Source organism: Podarcis bocagei, assembly GCF_964188305.1.
Source record: "Podarcis bocagei genome assembly, chromosome: W".
Classification (NCBI taxonomy): Eukaryota; Metazoa; Chordata; class Lepidosauria; order Squamata; family Lacertidae; genus Podarcis; species Podarcis bocagei.
The window spans coordinates 6,443,897-6,448,897 of NC_138131.1; the positions used below are offsets into that span (position 1 = coordinate 6,443,897).

Genomic DNA, 5,001 nt, shown 5'->3' on the forward strand with positions numbered 1-5,001 from the left:
TTATTCCTCCATATCTTATGATAATTTTCTACCCTAAAAGTCTTATTCAACAACACTGTTCTTCTAGTTCGAAAGTGGCTGAGCCGTGGATACTGCCAGCCAGAGTAGGATTCTGATGACAGCTGCTTGCCAGCCGATAAGGTGAAATATGGTGGTTTCAACTGTATTGGGTCGTCTGCTTCTCTTCCTTGTATAATGGTGCAGCAAAGGATGGCAAGGCAAATGGTTAGGAAGGCGCATCCGCGGTTAAAGAGGCTCACCATGGCCGCACGCATCGAGCTGGAACCCACAAAGGCTTGTCCTCGACGTCCACTGCCGCGTACCCTCATCCCCACGTGATCAGCGGGACAGGTATATGCCACGCGGGGTCAGGCAAGCGTCGGTACACCACCAAGGGGCGGGGGAGTGCCTCCTCCTTCCTAAAATGCAATTCAGCGGGGGTATGGGTCCTAAGATGTGGATATAAAAAATGGTTAAGTACAAAAAGAACTTGGTGAACAGCCAAAGGGATATCTGCTGTTGGTATGCTTCGGCCGCCAAGCTGTTTAAGCAATAGGGTTTTGAACGTCAGGTGTTCCCTTTCCACTATAGCTTGACCTGTGGAGTTAAAGGGTATGCCATTCCACAACATACAAAATTCTGAAAATGCTTTAGAAATATAAGCTGGACCATTATCAGTTTTGATACGTGCAGGTTTACCCATGACTGAGAAACAGCGGATAGTGTGCTGAATGACATGCCGAGCTGTTTCCCCTCTCATGGGCGTAGCCCATATGAATCCAGAGTGGGTGTCCACCGTGAGGTGAACCTTGGAGAGTGGAGCCAACACAGGTGTGTGTGTGACATCCATCTGCCAACACGCCAATGCAGACATGCCCGTAGGATTGACAGCATCAAAAGGAATGGCCAGCTGAGATTTAGAACAGGAAGCACACTGGGAAACTATATCCCTTGCTTGGGCCAAGGGAATAGAAAACTGCTTCGCCAATGCTTTCGCAGGAAGGTGAAAGGTGTTATGACATAGTATAGGATCAGAAAAGAGAGAAAAGGCAGAAATGTTCTTCAATGCTGCATCTGCTCTTGCATTGCCCTCTGCTAAATACCCTGGGTGCAATATGTGGGAGCGAAGATGTGCAACATAATAAGGGAACTCTCTGTGCTGAAGTAAGGCCTGAAGGGTAAGAAACAAGGAAAACAAGTCAGAATCCAAGGAAGGAGTTATATAGATAATGGTAAAATAGCAAAAAGGTGATATACATACTGAGTATCCACAATAAGATTGAAAGGTTGAGTAGGAAAGGATTGAAAGGCAAGAATCAGAGCTGCTAGCTCAGCTCGCTGAGCAGAAGACTGTGGAGGGGCAAATAAACAATTCCATTTTCCTCCCTCCTCCCACGTCACTACTCCCCTACTTCTTGTTCCATCCGTGAAAAGGGTCAGTGCAGAGGGGAGAGGTGTGAGAGACAAGGGGGTAGCCAAAACATAGGTGACCTGTGTCAGAAATGTCAAACGGTCATCCTTTGGAGGGTTAAAAATGATGACACCTATAAAATCTGCCAAAGCAATTTGCACGGCAGCATTAGTTATGAATAAATGCTGCTGTTCAGTCTGTGAGAAGGGAAGATATATTGATGCAACATCATAACCGCTTAAAGCTATTGCTCGTGAACGTCCTTTGATAACAATGTCTGATGTGGATTCAATTATGGAATAAATGTTTTTTGGTGGGGTGTGCGGTAGATGTAGCCATTCTATAATGCAGATAGTCTTCTTCTTGTTCCGCCTGAGCATATAAAATTCCTGTTGGCAACAACAGTGTAGCAAACACTGCCAGATGCAGCTTGTGTGCAGCACCTCTAGGTGGCACATGCAGAAAGGTTTCAATGCTTCACTCACAAAATGTTGACAAAGTGTAGGGGAGTTCCGCATGCCTTGAGGCAGGACAACCCACTGATATCGCTTGGTGGGCTGCGAATTGTGATATACTGGCAATGTAAAAGCAAACTGTTCCCTGTCTGCTGGAGCCAGTGGGATGAAGATGGTTCAATGTGGCCGAAAGTCAATTGTTCAGAAATAAGCTGTTCAGAAACAAGATGGTGCCATTGCTGCGGATTTTTCTTTTGGTGGAGGCCACCGTTCTACCCACACTGAGGTATCGGTGATCCTGGTTTGCCACACTGGAAGCAAGTTGTATCGGTGGCTACAGGCTGGTTTTCATTGAGCGCAGCTGCCAGCAAATGAATCTTGTGGGTGGCTGTATCTACGGACTGACAAATGCGAAGCATGGCTGCTGTGTCTGTGGCAGGATTGGCATTTTCCTCATTGGCATTTTCAAAGGCCAATTGTTTGATAATTATTTGTTTGGCTTCAGGATTTTCAATTTGACGACTCACTGCTGTAAGCAGCCTGTCCATAAAGGAAGAATATGATTCTCTAGCCTCTTGCCTGATTGAACTGCACCTTGATTGAATACTGGTGGGTTCTGGGATTTTTCTCATTGCTTGTTTAGCAGCAAGAGCAGTATCCTTCAATAAGATCTGCAGCAGTGTGGCTTGTGCTGAAGCCTGAGCGAAAGGGCCACGCCCCATCAAGGCATCCATGACGTCTGCGAGGGTAATATTTGGATTATTCCCCCTGATTTGTTGAAACAAGGCTTGGTCATAAACACGGCAGGCAGTTTCCCATTCGTGGGCAAACAAAACACCTGCTGATGGGGGTAACACTGTACGTGCCAAAAACTTGATGTCATCTGGAACCAAAGGCTGGGCTAATGTGGTTTCCAAAAGAGCCTGTGTAAATAGGGCTTGAAGTCCATTTGTCCTTACTGACAATTGGAGCTCTTTCAAGATTTTAAAGTCAAAAGGTTGCTGCTGGGCTTGAGTTCCTGCTGGAGCACCAGCAGGGGGCACAATAACAGGGAATGCCATAGTATCCTGAATTAAGGAACAGGCAAGGACTGCACGTTGAAAAGGGGTAGCTGGGTCTGCCTCTGAAAGATTAGGATTATAGCCAGCCAGACCACGGTATTTTTGCAGGATTGGGTCCTCTGGTGAGGAACTGTAGTCCGGAGGTTTGGGGTCTGGAGCTGCTGGCAGGGCAAGGATTGGAACAGAGGCTAACACACCAGACTCTAACACAGCAGGCTGGATTAAGGAAGCTGGAGGTTGTTTTGGCAATGCAGCCATGGAGATATTTTTTGGCGATAAGGAGCCCATGGCGTAATGAACCTTGCACCATGCATTTAAAATCCGAGTACTGATGCTGGGGAGCCCATGAAAATGTTCACCAATCTTGTCCCAAAGTTTTAATTCACATGTTCCATTCAAAGGAAACCAAGGACAATGTTCATCAATAGCCAGAATAAGCTGTATCAAATCACCCTCTGGAACTTCCAATTTGTTGGAGGAGAGGAGAAATTTTAAGTCTTTTAAAAACTTCTGTTGTGGAGTAGTCAAAGAGCTGCCCATTTTTCAAAAATCAATATAATAGAAGGGATCGGACTCACCAGGGATCCTTAGATTCTTCAGCGCTGTGCAACACTTGCCGGGCGTGGTGAACCGATGATATCCACTGCTTGGATAGAAAAACCTCTCACGGTTTCTTTTAAAATCCTCTTAGTCTGCCTCAGACTGTTTGCTTTAATTTTTGCCTCTTTTCTTTAAGTTGCCTCACACGGGGCACCACTTGTGGGAACCAATTGACGGAAGCCAGCCGTCATTTTGGGGTGCAAGGCATAGAAAAACACACACAAAGGCAGCAATATTTTCATGGACGGAGGGCAGCTCATATCAGACTTCTCCTCCTCCTCCAGTCCGTTTATTACACTGCCCAGAGGGGGGAACATAACTCCTTATAAGGTCAATGCATTCCAATACATTGTAAAGCTCAGAGTACTGGTCAGCCGAGGTCAGGGGGCACCCTGCAATATTACAAGCCTTTACCGTGGCTATCTCTCCCACATAGAAGGTAATGACACCCGTTTTGGGTGGCATGGCTATCTTAATTATGGGAAAATAAAGACGCATAGGAGTTTTTCAAATCATATAATAAGAAATGCTATATATAAGGTATGGGGAAAATACAAAAGATATTTGGAACAGAAAACCCCAAGATGGAACTCTCCACTAGAAGCAATCGCTGTTAAAAAAAGCAACAACATCAAAGAGAACTGGATAACGTATAACACAATATTAAGGGGGGAGGAGGAGGGTCAACTAATATTGATAAGTTATGAAAAAATAAAAGATCACTTTTCTACTTGGCTAGATTACTTCCAGGTGAATGAAGTGTTCAGACAGGATAAGCAGATAGGTTTTAAAAAGGAGCCTTCAAGATTTGAAAGAGAACTACTGAATAGTAAAACCAAAATAATCGCAAAAATGTATACACTTCTTTTAGACTACGAAGTAATGGATGAGGAGGTTAAGGCTTCAATGATGAAGTGGGCCCAAGATGTGGGCCGTCCAATTATGCTAAAAGATGGGGGAAACTGGTGGAATGTAAATTTGAAATTTACAGCCAGCTATAATATAAGAGAGAACATGATGAAAATGGCTCATAGGTGGTACCTCACTCCTTCCAGATGATCAAGAATGTATAAAAATTTGGTGAATGCTTGTTGGAGATGTGGAGGAAATAACGGTGACATGAGCCACATGTGGTGGACGTGTGAAAAGATTAAGATTTTTTTTTGGGGGGGGGAGAATATACGATGAATTAAAAAAGATGATGGAGATAACTTTTACGAAAAAAACAGAGGCATTTCTATGAAGTATTTCAGATAAAGAGATCCCAAAAAATCTAAGAGAGGTATTCTTGTACGCAACCGCAGCAGCTCGTATACTTGTGGCCAAGGGATGGAAAGAGCACGAGGCTCCAAAAATAACAGATTGGCAAATCAAATTACAGGAATTGGTGGAGACGGCTCAATTGACTAGCAAACTCAGAGGAATCTCAAAGCAAAAATTTGCAGAAAAATGGCATGGTTATACAAGATATGTT

General features: G+C 44.4%; 1 long non-coding RNA gene across 1 annotated transcript; it reads left to right on the forward strand.

The window, feature by feature from the left end:
- The first annotated feature begins 2,748 nt into the window (after window positions 1-2,748).
- On the forward strand, window positions 2,749-3,486 carry LOC308577984. The gene is made up of 2 exons (XR_014003802.1): window positions 2,749-2,809; window positions 2,882-3,486. It is a non-coding gene; the product is annotated as an uncharacterized lncRNA (long non-coding RNA).
- The last annotated feature ends 1,515 nt before the right edge of the window (window positions 3,487-5,001 follow it).